Source organism: Gallinula chloropus, assembly GCF_964237585.1.
Source record: "Gallinula chloropus genome assembly, chromosome: 9".
NCBI lineage: Eukaryota > Metazoa > Chordata > Aves > Gruiformes > Rallidae > Gallinula > Gallinula chloropus.
In genome coordinates, this window is record NC_140094.1 from 11,601,370 (window position 1) to 11,613,126 (window position 11,757).

The following is an 11,757-nucleotide window of genomic DNA, read 5'->3' on the forward strand; positions in this document are numbered from 1 at the left end:
GCTCCCTCCATCCTGCGAAAGCCGCGACACCCCGCAGCCTAGGAGGGAATTTCGAGGTGCGTTTAACCGAGTGTTAAATCCCGGATTTCTTGGGCAATGAAAGCATTCGCGCCGGGCTCGCCTTCCTTTCCCCGTCTCTCCCGCCTGATGCCGCGGAGCCCCGGGCTGTCGCCGCCCGGAGCGGCCCGACGGGGAGGGCGCGGAGCCGCAGCCCTTACCTGGAGCCCCGAGGGCGGCGGGTCGGGTCGTCTCTGCACCGCCGGTCCTGGCGCGGCCGCTTCCCCCGGGCGAGCAGGTCTGGAAGTCATTTCTACTTTCGGTTATCTAGCTTTATGATGGCTCCACAACACTCATACAGCTAGATAACCAAAGACAGAAACATCCCTCCGTCGGGGATGCCGGCCATCCGTCCGTCCGTCCGCTCCAGGGTGCGGGCACGGCCGGGGCAGGGCGGCCGGGAGCTGCCACCGGGAACCACACACACACACAGAGATAAGAAAAAATAAAAAGGGAAAAAAAAAAATTAAAAAAAAAAAAGGAAATAGAGAAAAAAAGATAAATAGGAGGCCGAGGCGGAGAGGACGAGCCAAGGCAGAGCCACGGACGCACGGCGGGCGGGAAGCGCTGCCGGCTGCGGGGCTGCCGCGGAGGCTCGGGGCGGGCTGCGGAGAGCCGAACCGAGCCGTACCGATGCGGGCCGCGCCGCGCCGGGCTGTGCTGAGCCGAGCCGAGGCGAGCAGCGCTATGCCGGGCTGCGCCGAGCCGCGCCGAGCCGTGCCCAGCCCGTCGCGGTACCGGCCCGGGCGAGCGGCACTCGCGCTCCCGCCCCGCTGCCCAACTTCTACTCCCCTCGCATGGTAATCGCCCCCTTTGGGAAGTGACGTCACGCCGCGCACAGCCAATCCCCGACCCCGCATTTAAATCAGCGCCCTCTTTCCCGCGCTTTCCAGCCCCGGCCCGACCAGGAGAGCGGCGGGTCGCGCCGCGCCCCCACGGATGGATGGATGGGGCGGGCGGGACGGGGCGGACCGGCACAGCACGGACCGGCACGGCACTCGGCGGAACCGACCCCCCCACACCCCGCGGCGCCCCGTCACCGGCCCCGCTCTACCCTCCGCGCCTCGCCTCCCGGACCGTGCTGGAAGGGCTGCGCCGGAGCGCCTCTCTGCCCCCCCCCTCCCCGCCCCGCGTCTTCCCGCCCCGCCGTGCCCCTGCGGCAGCTCCACTGGGCCGGCAGCTAACGGGGAGAGGCGGACAGCACCCCTTCACGGCCCGGGGCGGGGCACCCACCTGCAACTAACTTCCCTCTCCCTGTCCTCGGCACTCCCTTCTCTCCCTTTCCCCTCTCCCTTTCTTCCCTCCATTTCTTCTCTCCCCTTCCCTTATTGCCTTAGTCTATCCTTTTCTCCTCTTCCCTCCCTCGGCCTTTCCTTTTCCCCCTCCGTTTCCCTTTCAATCCATTTTCCTTCTCTTTTCCCGACCCTTTTCCTCCTGCCTTTCCCCGCTCTCCACCACACCACGACCCTTCATCCAGCGCACCCCCGTCACGTCTTCTGCTCCTCCAGCAGCGTCCGGCCTCTGCACCCGGGGGCAGCCCGAGGACCCCTGTCCCCGCAGCCCGCCCGTCCCGAAGCGCACCCGGGGGCGGGTTGGGACGCACCCGCGATCCCGCACCGATCGTCTCTGCTTCACTTTTCCCCGTATTTTAATTACTTCCCCTCTAGGTTCTGCTATTTCCTGCACAGGTACTTAACGGGATGTGCGTGTAGCGACCAATCCGGCACATTAAAGAACAATAATAACAACAGCAACATATAATAAAATGCCAGGAGATAACTGCGATTATCTGGGGTGTTTGTCTGCCCTATTCCGCGCCAAAAAAAAAATGGGGGGGGAGGGGGGGAGAGAGAAAAAAATTGTAATCCCTCGCCTTTTCCTTTTGCGATGGGAAATTGTAATCCCATCGCTTTCCCTTAAATCCGAGCCGAGGGTAAAATGTGACCTGCTGCAAAACGAGGGATCCGCGAAACGAAGCGATCGCGGCGGGAGCAGCAGCGGCTGAGCGCAGCTCCCGGTCCCGCCGGCTCCGGCTTTCGGCGAGCTCCGCTCGGGTTATTTATTTCTTCCTCTCCTCGCCCCCCCCCCTCCCCGTCATTCCTTAAAATCATAATTATAAAATATATAAAATAAAAAGGAGATGAATAAAATCTACCAGCTCAATTAGGCTAAAAGCTAAAGGATCAGCGCTGCCAGCCCCGCTGCGAGACGGTGCTGCTCCTGGAGCCCAGGCGAGCCCGGCTGCCCTGCCCGGCTCCCGGTAAGTGCCGTTTCCCTCCTGCCTAACGAGAAACGGCCCCCGGGGTGCCCCGACTGCCCCGGCGGGGCTGAGGAGGGTGGGGAGAAATCTTTACTCTGTCTCTAGCCCCTCGGTGCCTTCCCAGCGGCCCGGAGCCGCTCGGAAGGGGGCTTGGCTTTTAATCTGCCCCGGAGATGCGGTGGTGGTGGTGGTGAAATCGGCACAAATCGGATCTCCTTAATTTTCCAGCACTGGATTTTCGCCTAAATTTATCTCTCTCGCTGCTGGGGTGATGGCTGCCGGTATTATCCCCGGCCGGGGCGGGGGAAGGCGCCCGCCAGCCCCGCCGTCTCCGAGGGGCAGCCCGGGGGTGCAGGACCGGCGGAGCCGAGCGGATACGGAGACACGGGGACTCTCCTGGGACACGGCCGGGCCTCAGTTTCCCCCCACGGGGAGAGGCTCCGTTACTCACCGCAGGGCCCCGGCGGGGAAGGATGCGGGGGGGGCGGGGAGGGAACGTGGGGCACCGCTGACATGTCTCCCCACTCCTGGGGTCGTTCCGATGGAGATAAAGCCCCGCTCCGGACCAGCAGTCTACAGCAGAGGCGAAGCGGCCCGGGCAAGCAAAATCAGCCCCGTCAAGCCTCAGCTCTGCCTGGCTGCCGCCGTGCGAGATCTCCCGCCCGCCGTGCCGAGCCCCCGGGCCGCCGTATCTGTCGGGCGCGGTGAAGCATCCCACCTCGCTGGGGCTGGGAACGGGGTCCTCCTTCTCCGCTGAGCAAAGGAGGCGATTTTCTTATCAGAAATATTTTTTTTTCCCCTGCTCCTTTTCGGCAATGCCTTGTTTTGCTAGGAGCTTTCTCCTCGATAGGCTCCATGCAGGCAGAGCCCCAGCACCTGGGAGACAATTGCACCTTGCGCTTGGGAATTTGGGGTGGTTTTTTTTAGGCGTCGGTGGGTGGGGTTTTTTGTCATTTTGATTTTTAGGGGGTGGGGTTGGTTTGGGGTTTTGGCGCAATTTAAGCAGGATACGTACAAAATGGCTCCTTGGCACCGCGCAAAGCACCAGCGAGCAGCCTGGGGAGGGATCGGCGGGGACTGCCCGAGCCCCGGAGCTCCGGCGGCCGCAGCGGGCAGCGCCCGGAGGCAGCCCGAGACCTGCCTCACCTGGGCCGCCCACGGGTACCGTGGGACCGTCCTTCCCCTGCAGGCACCCACGAGAGAAAACAACCCGGGGCTGCGGGCGGCCCGACGGGACGGGGAGGGGCGGCGGTGCCGGCGCGGCTCTGGCCATGGTGCTGCACCGCCCGCCGGCCCCAGCGCGCCCGCGGACCATCCACGCCCACCCGCGGGTGGCACGGCCCCTGGTCTCCGCTCCCTCCTCGAGTGACCCCGGTCCCGGGCAAGGCGGACGGCCCCACTGGCCGCTCCTGGGAAGAACCCCGCTGCCCAGCGTCCGCCCGGTCACCGGGCCGCCCCTGAATTATTTAACGTGATCGCCCTGTAACGAGTCCGCTGCCTTCCCCTCTTCTACGTCCTGCACGTCTGACGTCACTTTTCTTTAATTAGGAGAAGTTATTTTTAGCCAACCTGGAGTAACCCCCCTTGCCTCGCCGCCTTGAGCTGCATCTTCACCTAAATGTTCGGTGTTTTGTTTGGGGTTTGGGGCTTCCCCCCCCCCAACCCTCCCCTTTTTTATCTTTTCCTCCTGCGATCGGGGCTTCGCACAGAAGCGGCAGCTCCCGACAGGCGTGAAGAAACCGCTTTGCTTTGTTTAGCAATTAAAAACCGCCTCTGAGCAAGCCCCGGCGCTGAAAAGGCAAAGCAGCGGCGTCCCAGCCCCCGGCTGCTCTTTTTCCTCTGCGGCCGTGGGGCGCCGGGACCCAACGGGGGACGGTCCCGGACCGTCCTCACTCTGCGGGCCGAGGTGCTGCCCGGCCGGGGGGTAGAGGCACGTCGAGGGGATCCGGGGCCAGGTGGGGGCTCTGAGGCCACTCGCATTGCTATGATTCGGGTTTCCTTAAGGCTGAGGCCTAAAATACGTTTCACTTCCAGGGAGATACGGGAAAAACAAAACCAAACCAAAAGCAAAACAAACAAACAAACAAACCCCCAAACCACCCCACCAAACCCCAAAGAAAGAATAGCTCGAAGGAAAGGAGGGAGCACAAGGGAAGAATGAACCAGAGGGGAAAGAAAAAAAAAAAAAAAGAAAAGAAAAAAGAAAAATTAAAAAAGAAAACAGAAAAAAGATAATTAAATTAAAAAAAAAATTAAAGGCAAAAAGATACAGCAGATGAAAAATAAAATGAATACTCCAGCACCAGAAAGCTGGTGGCGGATCGGGCAGCGGCGGCCCCGCTGCTGCTCCTCGCCGGTAAACCCGAGCAGGGAAGCAGGGTGCCTTGGTGTCGTCCCCCCCATTCCCGAAACGAGGCCCCGCAGCATCCCCCGCCGCACCGGGAGGAAGAACTTCCCCGGGAGCCCGGAATTTCTCCCGCGGCCTAAAGCCTGAGTGCCCCGGGAGGCTCGGCCTCGTCCAGGCGTTTTGTCTGGTGCCGCCTCTGCGGTCGGCGAGCAGGGACGTTTGGGGGCAACTCGGCAGCCCCCCGGCAGCGCTCGACCCCTGCTCCCCGCCGCACCGTCGAGACTCAGCTCGCCCCAGGTTTCCTCTGCCGAGCTGCAACGTCTCGGGCAGCCAGGGAGCAGCTGCCGGAGCAAAACGCGTCTCCGGCAGCAAAAGGTCCCTCCCGTCTCCCGCTCGTCCACCGCGACGGGTGGGCTGGGGTCGGGGAGCGGCGCGGGCGGTCCCGGTCCCGCGTGGTGCCGGCACCTGGAGGCGCCCAACTTCCCGGCGGGGACCGGCCCAACTTCATCATCTCCCCCCCTCCCTCCTTCCCTGCTTCCCTCCTCCCACCGACAGCCGGTGCCGTGTCTCCCCCACCCCCCACCATCCCCCAGGGGAAATGTCCCCCCGCGCCCTCCCGCCTCCCTGGGGCCGCCCCGCCGAGGCGGCGATGCCCGGCCGCGACACTCACTCTTGCAGCCGTGCCGAGAGCAGGACGGCGGTTCCCGAGCGAAACGGGCGGTGGGGGCTGCCTCCCCCCTCCCCGGGCGGGCGGGCAGAGGGGCGGGCAGGGCTGGCCCCGGCCGAGCGGTGGTCTCCGCGGCCCCCAGCCCCAGGCGCGGGCCGGCGGGGGCGGCGGGGGCGGCTCTGCCCGGGCTCCTTGCGTCTTCCCGGCTGCTGCCGGTGCCGGCTCTGGTTGCTGGCCAGGAGCTGTCGCCGCCGGCAGGCTCTGCCCGCACTGACGTCAGCCCGGCAGCCTCCTATTCACTCCAACCATGGCGGAGAGGAGGAGGAGGAGGGAGAGGGGGAGGGGAGGAGGCGGGGGGAGGGAGGGGGAGAGGAGGAGGACGGGAGGAAGGCGGCGGTGGCGGCGGGGGTTGGTGGCTGGCAGGCTCCGCCGAGCAGAAAGCGCAGCCCCTCCGCCTCACCCCTTAATTACCCCCCGAGGATGGGGTTGCGCGGGGGAGAGGGGCCGTGTACCAATCCCCCCACCCCCCCTGGCAAGTCCCTCTGCCGCCTGCTCCCCCGGGGCCGCCGCCGCTCACCTGGGCTCCCCGCCGCATCGCCCGGCACCCCTCTTTGCCCCCGGCCCCGAGGAGCTCTTCTTCGGGGAAGAATTGGGGACGGCTCCCCCGGAACCCCCTTTCCCTTGAGGACTGTTCCCCCCACGGCGGTCAGGGAAAGGGCTGCAGCCGTCCCCTGCCCTCAAATGCCCCGGCCAGCTCGCCGCCGGTCCCCGGGCGCCTTCCTCGTCTCTCCCGCCCCGGCATGGCCCGGCACGGCCCGGCCCGGCCCCACAGCGCTGTCCAAATGCTGAACGCCCGGTGGCTCCCGGACACGGCCCGGCCCGGCCCGGCCCGGCCCGCTTGCAGCCGTCGGGTAGAGCCGGGACACCGGCTGCCCCCGGAGCCGCGGCCCCGGCCCTGGTTGGGGGTCCCCACTGGAGCAGGGCCGTGCCGTGCCGGGCTGTGCCATCCCCGCCCCGACGGCCAGGCCGAGTCCCGGAGATCGCTTCTCCTCGACAGCCGCAGCGCAGACCCCGGCGGCCGCAGCGAGCTGGAAGCGGGGTGCGGGCACGGCAGGTACCGCCTGCGCTTCCCTCCTCCGCTCCCCCTCCATTTCCATCTTCCTATCTCCTTTATAGAGTCACACACACACTGCTTCGCCTGCAGCCTTTGCAGCAAGGCAAAAAATACACACCCCCCCGCCCAAAACCCCCCACACCCCCCGCCAAACCCTTCCTGGCACACCTTTACTCCGCTTCCGACCTCTCCTCCCCTTCCTTCCTGCGTGTAACCTGGCTCCTATTTTTTTTTTACCTCCGATTCACTCCACCGATGCCCCCGGAGCGGCTCTGGGGAGTCTCTCGCCGCCCCGATGGATACACAGGGATCCCCAGACAGGTTTTCTATGTAGGAAAAAATAAACCGAGCGAGCCCAGGGAGATGGGCAGCAGCCGAACACGACGCCTCGCCTTTACATTCGTCTTTTTAAATTCCCCCGTTATTTTTCTTCTCGCATCTGCGAGTTGCCACGAAAGGAAATATAACCCCAAATGCCACCGCCAGCAGAAAGCGGAGCTCGTTGCCAAATTCTGGAGTGTTTTATTTTAAAAGCAATTAAGTAACATCATTAAAAAAAAAAAAAGGAAAAAAGGGGGAAAAAAGAAAAAAGGAAAAAAAAAAAAAGGCGTCTTCTCTTCTTCCCGGGGAGTGTAAGAAATCCTTTTGCTCACCCAGAGTCGAAAACCTAATGGCATTGTCGTTAAACACGAAAAGGAGAATATTAAGAAATTGCAACACTCCCTCCCGAGCGCTCTCTTCCCCCCCCCTCTTCCTCCCCCCCCCCCCCCCCCCCCAGTTTATTTGCCCTAATAATTAATTCACAAGAGCTTAACTTCGGTGTAACCCTGGCGGTCTTTTCATTAAAAAATCCCCGCGTTTCCTATTGAATTAGCTCTGCTCCATTGTCGCTGAAATGAAGACGCCAAACCAACTTTTACCCTGAGCATTTTCTCACCAGCCCAAAGAAAGTCTCTCTCCTTTTTCTTTTCTCCGAATTTTTCTTTTTTTTTCCCTTTTTTTTCCTTTTTTTTTTTTTTTTTAATTCAGGCACCCAGGCGATGGACGTGTCCTGCAATTTAACTACTTTCAAATTCTTTGTTCGGGTCCCACCGGGGCTCTATTGTCACCCTATTGAGAGAGCTTATTGCCAAGTCAAGCCTGAGCGAATTGAGACACACACGGGAGGAGCCCCGGGGGCTGGGAGCGGGCTCCGTGGGCTGCTCCGCCCGGAGGGACCCCGGCCCAACCCCGAGGGAGCGGGCAGGGCGCGGGGCAGGGGCTGGCTGCAGCCCTCGGGCCGGGATAACCGGCACCGATTTCCCCAGGAGCCGCAGACGCCAAAGCAGCCCCGGCCCCGCATCGCCCGCAGGAGCCCGGCCAGGGGTTGGGGATGGGGCAGCCTCAGGATGGGGCTCCTTTGCACCCCCAAAGCATCCCCGCCGCAGCACCGGCACCGCCCGTGCCAGCAGCTCCCGGGCTCCGGTACCACCGCTACGGGCAGGAGGGGAACTTACCTCGGATGCCCGCGGTGCCGCCAGCCTCCCTCCCTCGCCGGTTCTCCCTTCATCCCGAAAAGGAGAGTGTGCCCCCCACCCCCCCAGCTCCATCCCATCCTCGACTCCTCCACCTCAGAGCCAGCTCCCGCCTGCCTCCCCTCGCCCGGTCCATCCCTCACTTTCGGTGCTCCGGGGCTCGTCTCCCGAGCGGGAAAATAGCGGGATGGGAATGGGGCGGGGGGGGGGGGGGGGCTGCTTTTCTTTTCCCTTTCACACCCCCTTCTCATGGATTCCCCCCCTACTCCAGCCTGAAAAGGGGGATACGGGGTGGAAAAGGGGGGTACGAGCTGCAGGGAAGTGTGATTTCGGCAGGAAAAAAAAAAAAGCTGGAAAGAAAGCGGTGCTGGGCACGGATTCCCACGTAAGCCCGTACGTCACCTATAAAATTTGCCCGTTTCTCCCGTTTCTTGGGTCTCGAGGCGGGGGGAGACGTAAGGGGGGGGGGGCGTCTGAGTTACCTCTGATTGCAGAGAGGGGTTAAAACCGGCACCCCGTTACAGTAGGCTTCCTCCAGCCGGGAAGGGAAGGAAAACCAGAGCTGGGGGATGCTGGAGGGCAGGGGCCGCTTCTCCGCATCTCCCCTCCTTGCCCTAGGGGTGATGTTTCGGCGTCCCCTTCTCCCTCAAAACACCCACCCGGAGCCATCCTAGGCTCTCGATGCCGGGGGGTGATAGGGGTTTGCAGGGTCCCATGCCGGGAGGGCCGCGGCGGAGATATGGGGAGCGGACGACGGCCTCCTGACAATCCCCCCCACCCCGCCCTTCTCCGTCGCGGCCCTCCCGGCACGACCAGAGGCTCTCCGCCGTGCTCCGGGGGAAGAGGAAGCCCTTGACCCTTGGCCCCGGGGGCAACGAGGTTAAACAAAGTCCCACCGCCCCATTATCCGACAGACAGCATCGAGACCCCGGCGGGGAGCAGAGTCTGCAAGGGGGCGGGGGGGGGTGGGGGGCAAGGGCCATCTTACACCGCTTGTACCCGACCCCGACGGGACGTACGGGGATGGGGATGCTTCCCTAACAGACAGACAAAGAACTGAATGGGGGGAAAAAATAAAAAGCCTCTACACACCCCATCGCGATTCATTCATTGCGAACAGCGCTGCTGAAACGGCGGGTTTGGGGTATTTTTTTTTTAATTATTATTTTTGAATTTGTTTTTGGGATGTGTTTCTTCAGCGGCACCGTGCCTTGCCGTCCTTGCACACGCTCGGGTGAGGTACAGCCAGCCCCGGCCCGGTCCTGCCTGCGGGCAAGACAGCTCGTTGTCATCAGCCCTTCCCAGAGCGCCCGGAAGGGCTTCGGAAGTACACTGGGAGAATCATTGCTGGGAGATGTTTCTTTTTGCCTTTTTCATTTACTCCCCCCATCCCTCCTCCGCTTGAGGGGGAAAGGATTTTTTTTTCTTGTGGGGTGGGCTCGGATTTTTAATTTTTAAAATTTATTTATTTATTTATTTTGCGACCACGTTGAAAATAAGTAGATAAATAAAAGCCCCCGGATAAGAGGAGATCGGCGTAGGCATAATGCATCGAGAGGAGAACAAGTTCACCGCAGCCGGATCCTTCTCCAGAGCCACCCCTTAGCGTGGGGTCCCCAAATCTTCCCCTTCACGGCTCTTCCTTCCCTCCCCGTGCATCCCCAGCTCCCCGCCGTGTTTGGGGAAGGACCGGGAAACCTCCAGCCTCCGGTATGGGGGTCCCTGAGCACGGGTATCCCCCGTGGGGTCAGAGCCTGCCAGGCTCTGGCACGGCTGCTGGGTGAAACAGGGTGAAGCACTACCCACCCCCGCCATCCCTCCCCGCCCCAGTTGAATCCCAGGCTGGGGAGCAGCAGGCATTTTGGGGGGGGGGGGCTGTGAAATGCACTCAAAGCCGCAGAAAACAGCATCGCGGGGTGTGTGTTTCCCTCAGCCGCTCCCTTCATGTTGTTGCTGCCTTTCCGGAGAGGAGGGGGCACAGCTGCGCCCACGCCCCCAGACCCTCCCCCCCGCAATCCCGCACCTCTGGCCGCGCAGCATCCTGCCCCGGGGGGGGGCAGGTTTGGGGCTGCGGAGGGCGCACCCCGGGTTTGGAGCTCCGCAGAAGCCGTGAGAGGGGTGGTGATGTCCCAACGCACGGTGCCCCCTGCCCCCTGCCCGCTGCCCCAGCGGGAGCGCAAAGCGGGATGGACCCCGAGCTGCACCCGCGCCCCGACGGCCCCGGCCCCGCGGGAACCGGCCTGGCGCGGCCGGCAGCGGCGGGGCTGCAGCGCCACCTGGCGGCGCAGATCGGATCGGTCTGGCACGGCTCGGCACGGCACGGCTCGGCTCGGCTCGGTCTGGCACTGCTCGGCTGAGCTCGGCTAGGATCGGCTCGGCTCGGCTCGGCACGGCTCGGCACGGCACGGCACGGCACAGCTCGGCACGGCTCGGCACGGCTCGGCTCGGCACGGCTCGGGCTGGCTCGGCTCGGGTCGGCTCGTTCTGGCACGGCTTGGTCTGGCTCGGCTCGGTCTGGCACGGCTTGGCTCAGTCTGGCTTGGCTCTGCACAGCTCAGTCTGGCATGGCTCAGTCTGGCATGGCTTGGTCTGGCACAGCTCGGCACCCCAGAGTGCCGAGGCCAGTTTGGACTCTGCCAGGAGCCAGAAGAGCCCCTGTGGAGAGCAGGAAGCCTACACCCACCTGCCCTGACCCTGGCACCCCCTTATCCCCTTCCCCCCGCATCCTACAGACCTTTTCCTGTGCCGCACAGTCAGCCTCGGCTCTCCAGCCGCTGCTCCGCCCCACTCAGCAAGCTGAGTGCAGGTGGGTGCCCTGGCTCCTCTGGGACCGGGCGTTGGAACGGGCTGCCCAGAGAGCGGGTGGAGTCACCATCGCTGTAGGTGTTCAAACCCCCACGTGGGTGCGGTGCCGCGTGTTTAAGTGACACGGTGGTGCTGGGCAGGCGGTTGGACTTGATGATCTTTGAGGTCTTTCGCAACCTGACTATGTGCCGTTCCCCTGCTGCGGGGCTGCGCGGCGCCCCGCGACCACCTGGCACCAGCAGGGGTGGCCGTGGGGCTGCGCGGGGTGGGGAGCAGCCTGCTGGCCGTGTCACCCTGGGGCCTGACCTCCCCCGGGCGTGGCGCACAGCGCGCACACCCACAGCTGACACCCTGGCCGCTGTAGGGCTGTGCAGCGGTGGCTGGGACCCCCCTGCCCCACTCCCGTTACAAACACCTCCCAGCCCCGGGCTCGCAGTTCTCCTCTGCCCGTTATTCTCCCTCTGCGGTTAAAAACAAGAGCGAGGCGTGGCCGGCGCCTGCCATGACGTGACACCGGTGTCAGCAGCGCCCAGGAACCCCCCTCCCCGAGGCCACGGCAGGGGCGGGCGGAGCAAAACAGGCACTGCGCCGCTCGAGGCGCTTTACGCCGACCGCGGCAGGACTCGAACCTGCAATCTTCTGATCCGAAGTCAGACGCCTTATCCATTAGGCCACGCGGCCGCCGCTATGACCTGTTTCCTGCGCGCCGTACTGAGGCGTCCCTTAGCGGACCGTACCATGTACGGGTGGAGGGGGGTGGTGGGGAGGCACGGGACGGGACGTCAGCGCGGCCGGAAGCTCCCCTAGGCGGCACGGTTTGGATCCGACCTCCGGCCCAGGCCCGGACGGCGTGAGCCGGGAGCAGGTGGGTACGCGGAGGTGCGCGGGGCTGTGCGAGTGGTGTGTGGGGCTCTGCGCGGCTGTGTTAGGGGCTGCGGGGCTGTGTAAGGGTGTGCTTAGCTGTGTGAGGGGTGTGTAGTTCTCTAAGGGGCT